Below are 20,629 nucleotides of genomic sequence, written 5' to 3' on the forward strand. Positions count from 1 at the left end.
CCCGGAGATCAATCTTGGAGAACCACTTGGCTCCCACTAACTGGTTAAACAAGTCAGGAATTAACGGCAATGGGTAGGAATTGGGTACGGTAATCTTATTAATTTCACGAAAATCCAAACATGGACGTAAACCGCCGTCCTTTTTTTTTTTAACAAAGAAGAATCCAACTGCCACAGGTGACTTAGAAGGTCTAATGTGACCAGCAGCCAGGCTAGTCTGTATGTATTCCTCCAAGGCCTTTTTTCAGGGATAGTCAGATTAAACAAGCGACTTTTGGGAAGAGTAGCACCCGGAACAAACTCAATGGCGCAATCATAATCCCTATGAGGAGGTAAAACTTGCGACTCCTCCGAAAAAACCCTCCAAAAATCTTGAATAGGTACAGGTAAATCACCTTTTTCCACAGCCGCAATGCGACCATTACAACATTTATCATAGCACTTCGGACTCCAAGACTTAATCACATTAGTAGACCAGTCCAGTAAAGGATTGTGCAGTCTTAACCAAGGCAATCCGAGAACAACTGGAGAGGGCAAATTATCCAAAACAACCAAGTCCAAAATTTCTTGGTGATCTCCATTGATAGTGAGAGGAAATGCAGCAGTGTTGTGAGTAATACATTTCAAAGGAGTGTTATCAATTGCAACCACAGAAATAGGTGATGACAAAGGTTTGGATTCCAATTTAAGGTTTTCAAAAAACCCTTTATCAATCACATTAAGTGTTGAACCACAATCCACAAATACCTGAAATTCAATCAAATCTCCTTGCAGAGTAGTACTCCCAGAAAGAAATACTCCTGCAGAGCGTAAACAAGCTATAATGGCGTAACTGACCTTTTTTTTTTCTTTACTTAAGCGACGCTCACAATACTTAATCAAATGATCAGCTTTACCACAATAAAGACAATAAAGACAATCTCCGATCTCTTTCCTGAGAGGGGAGTGACATCGCCCCAAGCTCCATTGGTTTTCCGCTGTTAGAGCAGATTTTCTGGGAACTAGGACCTGAAGTTACAGGAGTCTTTACATCATTAACCCTGGACCTCAGTCTCCTGTCTATACGAACAGCTAACTGCATAGCTTCCTGCAGAGTCTCAGGTGCAGGGAATGCAATTAGCAAATCCTTAACCCTTTCACTCAGACCAGCAAGAAATAAACATTTCAACGCAGAACCATTCCATTTAACTTCTGAAGCCCACCTTATAAAGTGTGTGCAATAAATTTCAACATCATCTGACCCCTGATTCAAACATCTAAGTTCAGATTCAGCAGATGAAATTCGATCAGGATCGTCATATAATAGCCCCATAGCAGAAAAAAATTCTTCAACAGAACTTAAACACTGATCATTAGGTTGGAGAGAAAAGGCCCAACCCCGTGGTTCTTTGCGCAAAAGTAATATAATAAAACCAATGCGCTGTGATTCATTCCCAGAGGATCTTGGTCTCAAACGAAAATATAACAAACAAGCATTTTTAAAGGAAAAAAAATCTTGCTGTTTACCATAAAAAACATCAGGCAGTCCTACCTTCGGTTCCACAAAATGCGCTCCAGGACAGCTACTCACGTGTTGCTGAAGCTCGGCCACCTCCAGAGACAATCCCTGCAGGCGATGAGCCAAATCCTGGATGGAAACCTTACTGATCCCCGAATTTCTTTCCTTTTAGTTTATTTTTATTTTTTTGGGGGGCTGGACTTACTGTTATGGTCTGCAACAAAACTAAGGAAAGATAAGGAAAGCTGTCCCTAGAGTAAGACTAAGCTGAATCCCTACGATGTAGCGGGCTGCCTGTTTCTTGTGAACAGACCCGCCTTCGTCCTCGTCTAGTCTGAACAGAGACCTATAGAATTAAGGGAGGGGTCCCTAAAAGAACTAAGGACTGAGACAAAAATGGGAACCTCCTAAACAGAAGTTGTTGCAGAGCAAAAAGGAAAAACGGACAAAAAGTACTAACGGTCCCAGAGGACCAAGGACTGACAGAGATAGGCACCGAAGCACCTGGCTAGAGAGACAGTCCAAACAACACTGAAGTCCAGCAAAGCCAGAAGGGCAGAGCTGGAATATATAGGCAGCTGGTCACGTGACCGCAAAACACAAGATAGCGAAAACTAACAGGAGGGGTCTAACAGTTTTCCTCCCTGGGGTCAGCCCCCCTCCAAAGGTCAGAAGTGATGACACCCTCCCCTTCAAGCATTTACTTTAGCTGAAACAATGAAGAATATTCCAAGAGCCTTCACCTGAGACTGAATGTGAGACCTCCTGTGGTGACGGCTCCACTGTGTCCACAATCAACACTCGCCCTATGGGCTTACTCACTTTTAGAACAATGGTTAGAGGCTCCTGAGATACTGGTGAGATTAGAGGAAAGTTGGACACTTTACAAGTAAAATTAGTGTATATAAACTGAGGAGCAAGCAGAACATTAATAAAACACAGCCAGCAATTCTCTAATAAAACACAATAATAATATTGACAAAAATGGGTGCTCGATGCTGAAAAAATATTTAGTAAGTGGCCAGTTCCTCACACCAGCACATTCATTCCTAAAATATTAATACAATAATAAATGAATATAATATATTAGACTGTATAATTCCTGAATATCTAAGGTGATCTGATCTTGCATAACACATCCATATATGGAAAGATGTACCATAAATGATTGATTATATGGGGTCCCACGACCCTTGTAATGCATAGTAATAATGGAAAGCAGGAGGAGAGGTCTCATCGTTTCAGAAAAATATACACTGCTCAAAAAAATAAAGGGAACACTTAAACAACAGAATATAACTCCAAGTTAATCAAAGTTCTGTGAAATCAAACTATCCACTTAGGAAGCAACACTGATTGACAATCAATTTCGCATGCTGTTGTGCAAATGCAATAGACAATAGATGGAAATTATTGGCAATTATCAAGATACATTCAATAAAGGAGTGGTTCTGCAGGTGGGGACCACAGGCCACATCTCAGTACCAATGCTTTCTGGCTGATGTTTTGGCCACTTTTGAATGTTGGTTGTGCTTTCACACTCGTGGTAGCATGAGACGTACTCTACAACCCACAGAAGTTGCTCAGGTAGTGCTGCTCATCCAGGATGGCACACCAATGCGAGCTGTGGCAAGAAGGTTTGCTGTGTCTGTCAGTGTAGTGTCCAGAGGCTGGAGGCGCTACCAGGAGACAGGCCAGTACATGAGGAGACGTGGAGGGGGCCGTAGGAGGGTAACAACCCAGCAGCAGGACCGCTACCTCCGCCTTTGAGCAAGGAGGAACAGGAGGAGCACTGACAGAGCCCTGCAAAATTACCTCCCTCTGGCCACAAATGTGCATGTGTCTGCACAAACGGTTAGAAACCAACTCCATGAGGGTGGTATTAAGGCCCAACGTCCACAGATGGGGGTTGTGCTCACAGCCCAACACCGTGCAAGACGCTTGGCATTTGCCTCAGTACACCAGGATTGGTAAAGTCGCCACTGGCGCCCTGTTCTCTTCACAGATGAAAGCAAGTTCACACTGAGCACATGAGACAGATGTGACAGAGTCTTGAGATGCCGTGGAGAGCGATCTACTGCCTGCAACATCCTTCAGCATGACCGGTTTGGCAGTGGGTCAGTAATGGTGTGAGGTGGCATTTCTTTGGAGGGCCGCACACCCCTCCATGCGCTCGCCAGAGGTAGCCTGACTGCCATTAGGTACCGAGATGAGATCCTCAGACCCCTTGTGAGACCATATGCTGGTGCGTTTGGCCCTGGGTTCCTCCTAATGCAGGACAATGCCAGACCTCATGTGGATGGAGTGTGACAGCAGTTCCTGCAAGATGAGGGCATTGAAGCTATGGACTGGCCCGCCCGTTCCCCAGACCTGAATCCGATTGAGCATATCTGGGACATCATGTCTCGCTCCATCCACCAATGTCCCGTTGCATCACAGACTGTCCAGGAGTTGGCGGATGCTTTAGTCCAGGTCTGGGAGGAGATCCCACAGGAGACCATCCGCAACCTCATGAGGAGCATGCCCAGGCGTTGTAGGGAGGTCATACAGGCACGTGGAGGCCACACACAATACTCAGCCTCATCAGGAGCATGCCCAGGCGTTGTAGGGAGGTCATACAGGCACGTGGAGGCGACACACAATACTGAACCTCATTTTGACTTGTTTTAAGGACATTACATCAAAGTTGGATCAGCCTGTAGTGTGCTTTTCAACTTTAATTTTGGGGGTGACTCCAAATCCAGGCCTCCATTGGTTAATAAATGTGATTTCCATTGATGATTTTTGTGTGATTTTGTTGTCAGCACATTCAACTTTGTACAGAACAAAGTATTCAATGAGAATATTTCATTCATTCAGATCTAGGATGTGTTATTTGAGTGTTCCCTTTATTTTATTGAGCAGTGTATTTTAAAGATCTGTCCACAAACCAGAGTATGTCAGCACCACGCATATCCGGGTCTTCAAGGCACTTCTTCAGGTGATTGACTGTCACGGGTGTGTCGGAGGTGACAGACAGCCGCCCTGTGGTGGCTTGTAGGAGATCTCCACATTTGGCATTGCAGACAGCTTCCTAGATAGGACGCTGTCTTCAGGACCCAGCAACTACCTCCCTCTGGCCTGGGTGTATATATACCTGGTCTCTCCAGGTGGGCATTGCTGGTTATACTCATTCCTTCCTAGATCTTGGCTTGAACATTTAGGGGAGTCAGAGTGACGCTAGCCCAGAGATCACCACTCCCCCCTTTCCCTGGTGTCTGGGCTCCCTTCCCCTTTACCCTCTGTGTTGTACTCACACCTGGCGTTACTTTATGTGTTGCACTCTCACCTGGCGTGACATTTTAAACGGCCGAACACGTTTTGAAAAAAACCTGTCATTTTTTTTCCTCTGTGTGTTTTTGGGCATGCACCTTGTTTTTTTTTTCCTTTTGGTATAGGATCAGTTGCAGAGCTCGCAGAGCAGTTCCACTGTCTGTCTCTGGAGGTGAATGTGACGCGCCCCTGGGCCTGTGCTGAGTAGCGTTGCGCACGCGGGGGCCTACCCGGAGCCGGATCTGATAGGGGTAGTAGTCTCGTGGCGGTGACCCGGTCCGTGCCCAGGTAGTCAAGCTGAGTGGCAGTCTTTAGCAGTAGATGTTAGAATGTTCGACTACGCCACCCGTTGAATGCGGTCATGAGACCGCCGCTGCAGGGCAGACCGCTGAGGCCGTGTGCAGCGGGGATGGTATAACCCCCAACGGGAGGGGTATGGCCTCAGGGCAGCGGACGTGGATGATGAAACACTCAGAGACGGTGCGGTGTAATTCAGGGTCTTTACTGGTGGCAAAGGTAGACCCTCCCGGAGTACTGGCTAGCGATCGGGGCCTGGTCAGTCCGTGAGCAGATGGAATCTCCCCTGGCCAGGCGGAGTTGTAGGCCTCCCCAACTAATCGTACTCTTCTGGCTACCTTGCTAGAGGCTGGTAAAAGTAGCCCACGTCCCTGAGTGTACCGTGTGGTGCTCACCCGTATGGCCGGTGACTCGGGGCCTTTTGGTAGCTTCCGCTCCACGTCGCGGTGCTGGTCCCTTGCGTGTGACCGTGCCTTCGGGTTTCTTGGCCAGAGGACCTGAAATCCCCTGCCGGGCGGTTTCTGCTGCTGGGTAAGGATTAGTCCCCACAGCCTCGGACTCCGGGTCCGGTAAGAATTCTTCAATCAGGGCGAGCTCTACAGCTTCCAGCCCTGACCTCTTTTAGCACTGCTCCCAGTGAGCTCCTGATCTTTCTTTCCTATAGCTGCTCCTCTCCAGACCAGACTGTGTCTCTGTCTGTGTTCTCTGCTCTTTTTCTACTCACTAACCCTGCCTCAGCCCCAGCTTTATATAGGGGAAGTTCTTCCCCTCCCAGGACTGGGCAGGAGGTGTGGCATGCATAGGATGTCTGACCAGGAAACATCCCACCTGCTCACAGACGTAATATTGCTATTACTGTGGGAACCAGACCCCTGGGGTGCCACAAATGACCTCCACTGTGAGGTTCAGCAGCAGTATCAGCGGTTACAGGCCGCCAATGTGGGGGTCTCTGCAGGTAGGCCTGTCCAGCCTGAACTCAAGGTTGCCCTCCTGGACAGGTGTTCAGGAGTTAGGGACAGGTTTTTTGTATTTAAGGAGGCCTGCAAATTGTATTTCAAGCTTCATACCTACTCCTCCGGTAATGAGGAGCAACGGGTTGGCATTGTGATCTCTCTACTGCAGGGAGATCCTCAGTCGTGGGCGTTTTCGTTACCGCAGGATTCAGTTTGTCTCCAATCTGTGGAGGGGTTTTTTGGAGCTCATGCCCTCATCTATGATGACCCTGACCGAGTCGCCTTGGCTGAGTCTAAGCTACGTCTCCTTCAGCAGCGGATTCGGTCAGTGGAAACGTACAGTTCGGAATTCAGTAGATGGGCAACGGATTCCAAATGGAATGACTCAGCCCTTAAAAGTCAATTTTGTGAGGGGCTAACGGAAAGACTGAAAGATACCTTGGCTATATATGATACCCCTCTGTCCTTGGAGGCTGCCATGTCTTTGGTCATACTTCTGGATAGGTGCCTTCAGGATAGGCGGGTTCAACCTCCTTCTCCGGGGCCTTCTTGTCGGGGTTGTGTACCTCTGCCAGGGGACCGGTCTGGGGGTGAACCAGTACTGGGGGAGGTGGAGGAACCTATGCAGTTAGGGGGTGTCTCTACATCATACATCTCCCCGGAGACTCGCAAGAGGAAAGGCATATGTTTTTTTGTGTGGGAAAAAGGGACACTTTGTTGGGACCTGTCCTTCCTAAACAAAAAGAAACTTGATTAACTTTCGGTAGTCTGGAGTTGGATAAACAAGGGGTGCATTTGTGGCCAAACTGCAGTTCCCGCTTTGTCCTGACTGCAGAGGTGGTGCTAGAGAGCAAAATCGAAGCGGTTTCTGCTGCTGGGTAAGGATTAGTCCCCACAGCCTCGGACTCCGGGTCCGGTAAGAATTCTTCAATCAGGGCGAGCTCTACAGCTTCCAGCCCTGACCTCTTTTAGCACTGCTCCCAGTGAGCTCCTGATCTTTCTTTCCTATAGCTGCTCCTCTCCAGACCAGACTGTGTCTCTGTCTGTGTTCTCTGCTCTTTTTCTACTCACTAACCCTGCCTCAGCCCCAGCTTTATATAGGGGAAGTTCTTCCCCTCCCAGGACTGGGCAGGAGGTGTGGCATGCATAGGATGTCTGACCAGGAAACATCCCACCTGCTCACAGACGTAATATTGCTATTACTGTGGGAACCAGACCCCTGGGGTGCCACATTCCCCCCTAGTGAAATTTAGTACTCCGGGACTAAACATATTTTTGTAAAACATAACAAGTAAAAAACAGAAACAGTACAATAAAGAAAAACACATTAGGATGGTCACGGCATGTCCGCAACCGGGTGCAGTCTTTGAAGAAAACAAAGGTGTCCATTTCACCAAGAGACAGGGAGCCGTAACCAGGTAGGGGTCTGTCCTGCCCCGAGTCCTTAACAGTCTTTAGTCCATTCCCGGGTTACGCTCCAAACATATGTACAAAGGATTCCGGATAATCCATAAACGACACCTATAAACTAACTAAAAATACACAATTATTTACAGGCAACAATAAACAGGTAAATACAAATAAACAGTCTAAACACTTAGATCCTCCAACGTACGGGCAACTGGCCTCTAGTGGCTCTAGTGGACCTACGGAGCTGACTGACTGGACCTGAGCTACCAGGTGTAGGAGCTGTCAAAGGTAAACTGGGCAGCCGTCTACGGGCTCTTTGGCTCACTAGGGGTATGGCAGGCTCACTATAAGCAGAGGGTTGATCCTCCTGGTCTGCTTGTGTGGGGTCTTCTGCCTCCTGGACCGGCTGCTCTTCCAGCTCTACCTGTTTCTCCGTAGGCACTTGGGATGCTGGTTGGAGGAAGGTGAGGACGGGTACCACAACAGCGCCATTGACTTGAGTCCAAGACCGAGGGAAGTCTCCGAGCACAGTACTAACCATATCTTCCCTTTCCTCTGCGGGTCGAGGGTCTTCTTGTTCTTCTTCAGGGCTTCGTAGCTGTTCGGGACACTTCTTCAGGTGATCTCGGGATACAATGGCTGTGGTTTCTCCTCCATCCTTACTGATTATGCAGACTTTCGGGTTCTCATGGCTTGAGGGCAGTATGGTGTACGGGTCCTTCTCCCACTGGTCGTCCAACTTGTGGAGGCGTCTCTTCCTCTTCAAGACCTGCTCTCCAGGTACCAGGGGAACAGCGGGAGCATACTGGTTGTAAGTCTTCTCCTGTCTTTCTCTAGCTTGACAGAGACTTCGCTCCACGCTCTCCTGTACTTTCCGGTACTGCTGCTGCCTTTCTGTGTCCCAGTCTGCTTCTGGTGAAGTGTCCTCGGGTGTCAGGACTCCCATCTCCAGATCAACAGGAAGCTTACCAGGTCTTGCTCTCATTAGGTAAGCCGGGGTACAGTTGGTAGAACCTACCGGGATGTGGTTGTATAGGTCCACCAGATCAGGCAGTTTCTCAGGCCACAGACTGCGTTCCTCCAGGGTCAATGTTTTCAGAAGATCTATCACCACCTGGTTCATTTTCTCGCAGAGCCCATTGGTTTGCGGATGATAGGGTGTTGTTCTTATCTTCCGGCAGCCATACAGAGTACAGAACTCCTGGAAGACTTCCGCTTCAAAGGCAGGTCCCTGGTCCGTCAGCACCTGCTCCGGGTATCCGTGTGGACGGCAGAAGTGCTGCTGGAAGGCTCTAGCTGCTGTTTGAGCCGTTAAGTCCTTGACCGGGACCACCACCAGGAACCGGGAGTAATGATCTACGATTGTGAGGGCGTAGACATACCCAGATCTGCTTGGAGCCAGTTTCACATGGTCCAGGGCTACCAGTTCCAGTGGCTGTTGGGTGATGATGGGCTGCAAGGGAGTCTTCTGGCTGGCACGGTCCTTCCTTCTTAGGTGGCACGGTCCACAGTCTCTGCACCACCTCTCGATGGTTCCTCTCATGCCTACCCAGTGGAACCGCCCGCGCAGCAGGAACTCCAGCTTCTTCCATCCGAAGTGCCCAGCTCCGTCGTGGTATGCCTCCAGTACCATAGCCGCGTCTGTTCTTGGCACCACTACTTGCCAGATCAGTTCATGCGTCCGGGAGTTAACCATTCTGCGGCACAACTTCCCCTTGTAAAGGAACAGTCGACTCTTCTCAATCCACAGTTGCTTGGCCTCCTCCGGAGCGTCTGGGTCAAGGCGGGCATCTGGCTGAGTCAGCATCTCCTTCACCAGTCGGACGGCGGGGTCACTGTCTTGCGTTTCCGCCCAGTTGTAATGAGGTAAGGGGTTGAACGTAGCGGATTGCTTACTCCTTACACGGTGGGAATACTGGATAGTCCCATGCCGGTGGAACGCGGGAAGTTCAACCTCTTCCAGTTCCTCTGGATCTTCCCCCATGTCCGGTAGGTTTGGCATTCTGGACAAGGCATCCGCGTTGGTATTGGAGCGTCCTGCCCGGTATTTGATTGTGAACTCAAAGTTGGACAGGCGGGCCATCCATCTCTGCTCCAGGGCACCGAGTCTTGCTGTGTCCAGGTGTGTCAACGGGTTGTTATCCGTGTACACGGTGAACCGGGAAGAGGCGAGGTAGTGCTTAAAGCGTTCGGTGACTGCCCACACCACTGCCAGGAACTCTAGCTTGAATGAGCTGTAATTCTCAGGGTTTCTTTCGGTGGGTCGCAGTTTTCGGCTGGCGTAAGCAATTACTCGTTCTTTCCCCTGCTGGATCTGGGACAGTACGGCTCCTAGCCCGATGTTACTTGCGTCGGTGTAGAGGATAAAGGGCTGGCTGTAATCCGGGTACGCCAGGATTTCATCCCCCGTGAGGGCCATCATCAGCTGGCGGAAGGACTCTTCTTCCAGCTTCTCCCATCTGAAGGGTGGCTTCTGGTTCTTGGCCTTCCTGGACTGGCCTATCAGGAGGTCCTGCATAGGAGCTGCCTTTTTGGTGAAACCGGGAATGAATCTTCGGTAGTAGCCTACCAACCCGAGGAACTGCCGCACTTCCTTTACGCTGGAGGGGCTTGGCCATTCCTTAATTGCGGTGATCTTATCAGGGTCGGGAGCCACTCCGTCAGCACTCACCACGTGTCCCAGGTACTGCACCTTTGGTTTCAGGAGGTGACACTTGGAGGGTTTCACCTTTAGGCCGTAGTTTGCCAGGGCTTCGAACACTTCTGCCAGGTGTTTCAGGTGGTCCTCGTAGGTCTTGGAGTAGACGATGACATCGTCCAGGTATAACAGGACCGTCTCGAAGTTTCGGTGTCCCAGACAGCATTCCATCAATCGTTGGAAGGTTCCTGGTGCGTTGCAGAGTCCGAACGGCATGCAGGTAAACTCGCTAAGTCCCATCGGGGTGGTGAATGCGGTCTTCTCCCGGTCCGCCTCTGCTACAGGAACCTGCCAGTACCCGCTAGTGAGATCCAAAGTAGAGAAGAAGTTAGCAGATTTTAAAGCAGCCAAAGACTCCTCTATCCTTGGTAAGGGGTACGCATCTTTGTGTGTGATACGGTTGATTTTCCGGTAATCTACACACATTCTCATAGTGTTGTCTTTCTTTTTAACCAAGACTAGTGGAGCTGCCCAGGGGCTACAGCTATCCCTGATTACCCCAGCCTCCTTCATGTCTCTAAGCATCCCCTTGGCGTGTTGGTAGTGTGCAGGGGGTACGGGTCGGTATCTCTCCTTTATGGGAGGATGGTCTCCCGTGGGGATGTGGTGTTCTACCCCCTTTACTCGCCCGAAGTCTAACGGGTGTTTACTAAACACTCTCTCGTACTCTTGAACCACCCGATAGACTCCCTGTTTCTGGTGTGAGGGAGTGGAGTCAGTACCCAAATGTAGTTGCTGACACCAGTCCTCTATTGTTTTCTTAGAGCCGTTACCTTCCTCTGGTTGAGATGGAGGCAAGGGTTCCACGGCCTGTACAGAATTCTGGTTTATGGTATACAATTTGGCTAGCGTAGCATACCGGGGCAGGTACACTTCCCTTTTCCCGATGTTTATTATGCGAACGGGCACCCTCCCATGGCGTACATCAACCACCCCCCGTGCTGTCAAAATGGTGGGCCTACTGTCTGAGTAGACGGGTTCTACCATTGCTTGGTAGTCTCTACCTCTTAGACCAATAGCTGCCCGGCACCAAATCATCATTTCACTTTTTGGGGGCATGGCAATAGGGAAAGGGTCACACATTCTCACGCTTCCAATCTCACCACCGGAGAGTTCCACCTGTTGCCGCCGCATCAGTGCCCGGATCTCTTTTTGGAGCACTCGCTGTTGGCCGGAGCTGGCGTTCTTGGCAACCTGCTGTAAAATGAAAATCACTTCTGCAAGACGATTTTCAATCACATTAGTTCCTAGAGTTATCTTTGGGTGACTCTCGCGCTTGTCAATGTCTACAATGATCAGTCCCTGTGCTGCCAGTTCGACTCTACCGATTTTAATGGTCATCTCTTTGAATCCGATCTGTGGCACGGGTTGACCATTGCTGGCGATGATACTCAAGTCGTCGTCAGGGTAGCGGGTTATATCCGAGTCATTCCAGTACTGCTTGAAGAGCACGTACGGGATGGTGGTGACCTGTGACCCGGTGTCAAGTAGGGCACTCATAGGAATGCCATCCAGTACCACAGGCAAGACTGGACGTCCTCCCACATATTTGTCACGCCAGTTCGATGGGCCTGGTGATCTTATTCCTGGGGGTTGGCCCTCTACCCCAGGTTGTGCCAGTTTAAAGGACAGTACCTTGCCATATGTCCGGGTTGATTGCAGCGGCGGCAGATGGGTTGTCCGTCCTCGTTGTACCGGTCGCTGGGTCTTCCTCTGGCCGGTGGGGTCCTCCTTGGTCGACGCCACGGGATATCCTCCGGTCCGGATGCCAGCTGGATCTTCCCTGGAGCAGAAACCTGTAACGACTGCTTTTAGCTAGCTCTTGGACCTGATGGTGCAGGTCTGGAGCCGGGTCATTGTTCAAAGCCTGCGCATCAGCCCCCACAGGCCCTGCCGACAAGGGCGCCGCCTCCTGGTGGTAAGCGGTAGTAGGGCGCCTGTGGGTCACAACGCCACCCGGTGCCAGTTCTCGGAGCACCCGGATGGCTCTGTCCTTGAACTGTGCAAAGTCCAGATGAGGATCCTGTAAGGCCATTGCCCGCAACTGGGTTCGGTGGGCATTGCAATATAGTCCCTCTATAAATTGTTCGGTCAACAGCCTGTCCTCGTTTCCCATGCCGTCAGGGTCGGTCTGCTTAATGGCTCTCAGGGCCTCTTGTAGGTTTAGTGCATAGTCCCGTATATTCTCATGTGCTCGCTGTTTGCACCCGTAGAAACTAAGCTTTATCTCAGCTGAGGTGCGGGTATCAAAGGTGTCCTTCAGCCGGGTTAATATCCCTGCGACAGTCCTCCTCCCAGGTGGCCAGGACTTTACCTCCCTTTGGGCTGCCCTGGTTAGTTGGGCCACCAGGATGCTCACTTTTTGCTCTTCTGTGAGGGGGTACACCTGGAAGAGGCTATCCAGCTTTTCTCTAAAGTCATTCAGGGTATGTGACTCCCCTGAGTACTGGGGTAGCCAGGCTGCCCCCGGGATATAGGGCATAGTGAAAGGCATGACCGCAGCAGCGGTGGCGCTGGCGGTGGCTGCGGCAGTGAAGCTCTCCTCCGTATCCGACATCTTCCTCCCCCCTAGTGGACCGTGGCCTACCTTGCGATGATCCTCTTCCGTAGGCCGCGGCTCCGCAGTGGATCGTCAGGGTCGAGGACCTTCCGTCGCGCTCCTATGACGTCGGCGTCTGCTGGGCTCCTTCCAGGACCTTACGCAACGTCCGGACGTGAGGCGGGGCTTCAGTTCTCACGGGCTTTTCGGAGTCCACGCCCCTCTTCTTCCCGCGCGGCGTCTTCAAGATGGCGTCCAACGGCGGGAAAACTCCACGGATGGCGGGAAGAAGGCAGAAGATGGCGTCCAACGGCGGGAAAACTCCACGGATGGCGGGAAGAAGGTAGAAGATGGCGTCGGATGGCGGGAATCTTCACCACAGGTAAGTTGAAAAGTCTCTTTTTCAGGCACGCAGTACCCGGTGGTTGCGGGCACGAAATCCTGCCGACTACGCCAAAGTTGACGCGCCCCTGGGCCTGTGCTGAGTAGCGTTGCGCACGCGGGGGCCTACCCGGAGCCGGATCTGATAGGGGTAGTAGTCTCGTGGCGGTGACCCGGTCCGTGCCCAGGGAGTCAAGCTGAGTGGCAGTCTTTAGCAGTAGATGTTAGAATGTTCGACTACGCCACCCGTTGAATGCGGTCATGAGACCGCCGCTGCAGGGCAGACCGCTGAGGCCGGTGATACGATTGTGCAGCGGGGATGGTATAACCCCCAACGGGAGGGGTATGGCCTCAGGGCAGCGGACGTGGATGATGAAACACTCAGAGACGGTGCGGTGTAGTTCAGGGTCTTTACTGGTGGCAAAGGTAGACCCTCCCGGAGTACTGGCTAGCGATCGGGGCCTGGAATCTCCCCTGGCCAGGCGGAGTTGTAGGCCTCCCCAACTAATCGTACTCTTCTGGCTACCTTGCTAGAGGCTGGTAAAAGTAGCCCACGTCCCTGAGTGTACCGTGTGGTGCTCACCCGTATGGCCGGTGACTCGGGGCCTTTTGGTAGCTTCCGCTCCACGTCGCGGTGCTGGTCCCTTGCGTGTGACCGTGCCTTCGGGTTTCTTGGCCAGAGGACCTGAAATCCCCTGCCGGGCGGTTTCTGCTGCTGGGTAAGGATTAGTCCCCACAGCCTCGGACTCCGGGTCCGGTAAGAATTCTTCAATCAGGGCGAGCTCTACAGCTTCCAGCCCTGACCTCTTTTAGCACTGCTCCCAGTGAGCTCCTGATCTTTCTTTCCTATAGCTGCTCCTCTCCAGACCAGACTGTGTCTCTGTCTGTGTTCTCTGCTCTTTTTCTACTCACTAACCCTGCCTCAGCCCCAGCTTTATATAGGGGAAGTTCTTCCCCTCCCAGGACTGGGCAGGAGGTGTGGCATGCATAGGATGTCTGACCAGGAAACATCCCACCTGCTCACAGACGTAATATTGCTATTACTGTGGGAACCAGACCCCTGGGGTGCCACAAATGACCTCCACTGTGAGGTTCAGCAGCAGTATCAGCGGTTACAGGTCGCCAATGTGGGGGTCTCTGCAGGTAGGCCTGTCCAGCCTGAACTCAAGGTTGCCCTCCTGGACAGGTGTTCAGGAGTTAGGGACAGGTTTTTTGTATTTAAGGAGGCCTGCAAATTGTATTTCAAGCTTCATACCTACTCCTCCGGTAATGAGGAGCAACGGGTTGGCATTGTGATCTCTCTACTGCAGGGAGATCCTCAGTCGTGGGCGTTTTCGTTACTGCAGGATTCAGTTTGTCTCCAATCTGTGGAGGGGTTTTTTGGAGCTCATGCCCTCATCTATGATGACCCTGACCGAGTCGCCTTGGCTGAGTCTAAGCTACGTCGCCTTCAGCAGCGGATTCGGTCAGTGGAAACGTACAGTTCGGAATTCAGTAGATGGGCAACGGATTCCAAATGGAATGACTCAGCCCTTAAAAGTCAATTTTGTGAGGGGCTAACGGAAAGACTGAAAGATACCTTGGCTATATATGATACCCCTCTGTCCTTGGAGGCTGCCATGTCTTTGGTCATACTTCTGGATAGGTGCCTTCAGGATAGGCGGGTTCAACCTCCTTCTCCGGGGCCTTCTTGTCGGGGTTGTGTACGTCTGCCAGGGGACCGGTCTGGGGGTGAACCAGTACTGGGGGAGGTGGAGGAACCTATGCAGTTAGGGGGTGTCTCTACATCATACATCTCCCCGGAGACTCGCAAGAGGAAAGGCGTATGTTTTTTTGTGTGGGAAAAAGGGACACTTTGTTGGGACCTGTACTTCCTAAACAAAAAGAAACTTGATTAACTTTCGGTAGTCTGGAGTTGGATAAACAAGGGGTGCATTTGTGGCCAAACTGCAGTTCCCGCTTTGTCCTGACTGCAGAGGTGGTGCTAGAGAGCAAAATCGAAAACATTTCTGTGTTTGTTGACAGTGGAGCCGGATTCAGCATGGTGGATGCTGAGTTTGTGAAAGCTCATGGTCTCGCTTGCTGTGCTTTAGCTGAACCTATTTCCATCTTTGCCATTGACTTGGCGCCACTTGCACAGAAAGCATTTACACAGATTGTACATAATGTGAAACTGATGGTGGGGTCAGTTCATTGTGAATCATCCCTTGCTATGTTCTGGAGAATCTCCCTACTCCGATTGTTTTAGGTATCCCCTGGCTTGTTAAACATAATCCATTGGTGGAAAACAAAAAATCCCGAACGCGCCACATCATAATTAGGCCCAAAGACTCTCAAATATCAAATCCTACAAAGCACCATTTTGAGTCCAATAAAGCCAGAATAGCTCATAGCAATAGTCATATAAAGTAATCATTTTATTGAATAACAAAATTACAATCATAGACATACATTTAATAAGTCACCATGCTGTTTCGCACTAGTGTATAAGGAAAATTCCTATTAAGTTAGATGAGGTGTCAGCAACGGTTCGCAACAAGAACAAGTGGACATGAAAAAACCCGGAATATCTGAGATTCATATATAAAGGGCAGATAGGTGTAATTGATCGTACCAAGTGTCTATCCAGGTGTCACATATAGTCACTATCTCTGTTTAGATCCATCAGAAGGTCTGAAGTGCTTAGGGCAGAACTATGACCAGTCCCAATAATCGTGTAATATACCCCACAGTATAAAATCCGAGTAATATCATCAAGTGATCAATATATGTTAGAGTAATAGTCTCCTATCAGGAGATAGAGATATATGGAGTGTGCAAAGAAGCATCCAATAATGAACTGGTCGCGGCCCCGTGATAAAGCACTACATAGTGACTCTTAATGAGCCTGGAGAGTAATTATCAATAGCACCACAACATTGCAATTGTTACCTTCTCAGCGTGTTTCCCTGTCCAATTCAGTGCCCCTACGCACGTTTCGGTGCCTCATGCACCTCTTTCAAGGGGAGTGTCTTGTCTGTACTGCTCCATACTATGGCTCCTATTTATGCTGTGCAAAGGTATATCTCCAGGTGCCAGGCTAATTGGCGCGTGCGCTTCAATTCCAACCGCCACGTCATGCGCAACATCCGGGTCTCCGCGATGACGCGCGCAGGTCAGAGGGTGCACTTCCCATGACCCATATGCGCGCGCCCCACGAGGACTTCGGAGATCGCGCGGTGGTGCTGGTCCTAGAGCGCACGCGCACTGGGCGCCATATTGTTGAAGTCTCTGACTGCCACCAATGTATCATCACCCTCTCCAATACAGACACAGTCTCCCCACCTATGTCTCCCACAAAACATTTCATTCATTGAATCAAGGACGGAGGAGGCAAATAGAGAGGTATGCATCAGTCCATCACCGCCCGAGACAAAAGTTAATGAATCAAATTGACGTATATAGCTAATTGCACCATTAGTACTAAGAAATGGGGGACAAAATCCTGAATATCATATTGCACAACCAATTCTATATTATTGCACTCCATCCCAAAAACATCAAAATGACATAATTATCAAAATAGATTACATTCTCATTGGCATGCTCAGTCCCATTCAGATAATATAATGCATGGCTCAGACCAAAAATGACCCCCCATCTCAAAGGGAAACATACCATTAATTATCCCGATATAGTAGTAAATTTAGTATTCAGTTCCTAGGTGGCTATTGATATTCGGTTCAAACGCCATGCAGGTACCATCTGACATGGGACAGTATTTATATATCTGCAATGGGGACTCATCATAAGAAATGATGCCAATGAATTGCATACAAATAATGCTAATCTTTTAATCTCATGAATGAGTGTCTTAATAAAACATATCCCATATATATAAAGTCATGATTACGATACCAAATGATTAAGTCACGAAGAATTGTGTTGATAGATGAGGTGATCCAGAGGTAGTTATCCCTGGTAGATACACATGATGAATAACGCTATTACACGCTATATAGAGCCACTCTCTAAAATACAAACAGAAAAAACACAAAAAATTAAAATAATATAAAATGAAATTAAAAAAAGAGTATGGAGGCAAAGGTCCTATATGAAGGAAGAGAAGCTCAATTTCTCATTCAATCCATTTGGTGTCATCGTGTCCAAGGTCGCAATCCAGCGACACTCCATTTGGGCTAGAAGGTGTTGTAAATCGCCTCCCCTAATGCCACAGCGCAACCTATCTATGCCCCGTACCCTAAACGATGATGGATCACAGCCATGCACTTGTCTAAAGTGTCTGGGTATTGTTTTTAGACCGGTGGGATCCAAAGCCTCCCTGGCCGCTAGGATGTCCCGTACATGTTCCCTTGTTCGGATTCTTAGTTCGCGAGAGGTGAGGCCCACATAGATAAGACTGCAGGCGCAGGTAGCGTAATAGATTACATGCGTAGAACTACATGAAATATGATGGGTAATTTGAAAATGCTGTTTACCATCTGAAGACCAAAAATCAACGGCCCTTATCATGTTCCTGCATGCCAAACAGTCACCGCATGGAAAAAAGCCCCACCTCGGGCCCCTAGATCCGAACAAGGGGACTGTCTCAGCCACATAATGGCTCCTCACCAGTCTATCTCTGATGCTCTTATTTCTCCTTGCAGTTACCTGTGGTCTATCTGGGAGAGTCACGGCCAATGTGGAGTCAGTCTTCAAAATGCTCCAGTGTCGTTCCAAGATATGACGCATAACGTTCCATTGGGAGTTGTAAGTGGAAATAAACCGTATATTATTATCTCTATGTTTTCCTCTGACGGCCTTATTTAAGAGGCTAGGTCTTGGAGTTTGTTTAGCTCGATTATAACCCTTATTGATCGATCTATTACTATAACCACGTGAGAGAAATCTCTCCCTCAGGTCTGCAGCTTGACACTCAAATCTCACGTCCGAGGAGCAATTCCTCCTCATCCGTAAAAACTGACCACTTGGAATAGCTCTAATCGTGGCAGGTGCATGTGCCGAGGTTGCATGAAGCAGAGAATTGACAGAAGATTCCTTACGGAAAACATCCGTTTGTATGTATCCATCCTCTGCTACGATTAATTTGATGTCAAGGAAGTCAATTTGTTGTTTGTGACATCTGTGTGTGAGCCGAATGTTGGAATCGTTGGGGTTCAGGGAGTCCATAAGTTCATTTATTCCCGACTTTGTCCTCTGCCAAATTATTAACAGATCATCGATATATCGATACCAGCACTGCACATGAGAAATGGCGCACGCGCCGTCACTGAAAGCCTGCCTCTCCCAGAGGCCTAAAAACAGGTTAGCGTATGACGGCGCGCACGCCGCGCCCATGGCAGTGCCTTGTTTTTGAAGAAAAAATCTGTCTTTAAATGTAAAAAAATTATGGGTCAGAATGGACCGCAACAATTCCAAGATAAGGTCACACAAAGATAGCTCCAAGTTGCATGTGTTCCATTGGTGGATTGGCAAACCGGGGAGTTTATTGAATGGGGAGATTACTGCCATGAGAACTGTCTGAATATTTCCATTGCTGCTGTCTCAACAGAAATACTGCCTGCTTTTCTGTCTGGTTTTGAGGACGTTTTTTCTGAGAAGGGGTGTCAGGATTTGCCTCCTCATCGTGCTTATGACTTTCCTATTAACCTGACCCCCGGAGCTAAACTACTCAAGTCCAGACTGTATAATCTTTCTGGCCCTGAGAGACAAGCCATGAAGAATTTCATTGCGGAAAGTCTGGAGAAGGGACATATCAGACCCACATGTTCGCCGTGGCAGCAGGGTTCTTCTTTGTGAAGAAAAATTATTGCGGTCTATGTCCCAGTTTAGATTTCCGGGAATTAAATCAAATTACCATCCGTGATCCATACCCTCTTCCTCTGATTCCTGATTTGTTCAGCCAGGTTGTGGGAGCTAAGGTGTTCTCCAAGTTGGATTTAAGGGGAGCCTACAATCTGGTTAGAATCAGGGAAGGGGACGAATGGAAGACAGCGTTCAGTAACCCGGAAGGTCATCTCGAGAGTCTGGTTATACCTTTTGGCTTGACCAATGCACCTGCGGTATTCCAGCATTTCATAAATTATATTTTTCATCATTTGGTGGGGAGGTTTGTGGTGGTCTATCTGGACGTTATTTTGGTTTCTTCACCTGATTTTGAGACCCATCGGAGGTATGTTAAGCAGGTTCTCCAGATATTAAGGGATAACAAATTCTATGCCAAACTAGAGAAATGTGTTATCGCTGTTCAGGAAGTGCAGTTTTTGGGGTACTTGTCATCTTCAGGTTTTCGGGTGGATCCGGAGAAGATCCGTGCAGTCCTTGACTGGGAACCTGAAGGCCCTACAACGTTTTCTGTGTTTTTCTAATTTTTACAGGAAATTCATCCAAAATTACTCTGTGAAACCCCTTACTGACATGACCAAGAAGGGGTCTGATTTTTCCAAATGGTCGGATGCTTTCCTCCAGGCTTTTTCTTCCATAAAGAATCATTTTGCCACTGCACCTATACTTAGTCAACCCGATGTTTCTCAACCTCTTTATTGTGGAGGTCGATGCTTCGGATGTCGGAGTTGGGGCTGTGTTGTTTTAGGGTTCGTCCCCTGCTAAATGGTGTCCATGCGCCTTCTTTTCTAAAAAATTGTCTTCAGCTGAGAGTAATTATGACGTGGGTAATAGGGAACTTTTGGCGATCAAATTGGCATTCGAGTAATGGCGACACTGGTTGGAGGGGGCTGTCCATCCTATTACTGTTATTACTGACCATAAGAACCTGTCATATCTCTAGTCAGCTAAACGTCTCAACCGTAGGCAGCCAGATGGTCCCTGTTTTTTACTAGGTTCAACTCTGTTGTCACTTTTCGTCCAGGGGTTAAAAATATCAAGGCTGATGCTTTGTCCCGGAGCTTCCCTGGTGGTGGTGACCATGAGGACCCTGCCCCGATATTGCAGAAAGGGGTAGTCATTTCGGCTCTTTATCCTGAACTAGAGGGTGAGGTGTTGGAGGCTCAGGGGGACACCGCTGCCTCCTGCCCTACAGGAAAGTTATTTGTACCATCTGATCTGTGCTATAAAGTAATCAAGGAACATCATAACTCTGTGCTTGGGGCATATAGGTGGTAAGGCAACCGCGGAACTCCTCTCGTTGTTTTTGGTGGCCGAGGTTGCATCGCGATGTGATTGACCACGTAGCTGCTAAGGTTTTGCATACCCGTCCGTCTGGTATTCTTCTTTTGCTACCCATCCCTAGCAGGCCATGGCCATGGACATTACTGACCTACCGGTTTCTGCAGGCAAAACGGTGGTTTTGGTGGTAGTAGATAGGTTCAGTAAAATGGTTCACTTCGTCGCTTTACCTGCACTTCCCAATGCTAAGACACTTGCCCAGGTGTTCGTAAATGAGATTGTGAAGCTTCATGGGGTTCCCTCTGATGTGGTGTCTAATTGGGGGACCCAGTTTGTTTCCAAGTTCTGGAAGGCATTCTGTTCTTGACTGGGGGTGCAGCTGTTCTTTTCCTCTGCCTTCCACCCTCAGTCGAATG

Source organism: Phyllobates terribilis, unplaced genomic scaffold, assembly GCF_046119375.1.
Source record: "Phyllobates terribilis strain yellow unplaced genomic scaffold, ASM4611937v1 Scaffold_7__3_contigs__length_470593459, whole genome shotgun sequence".
NCBI lineage: Eukaryota > Metazoa > Chordata > Amphibia > Anura > Dendrobatidae > Phyllobates > Phyllobates terribilis.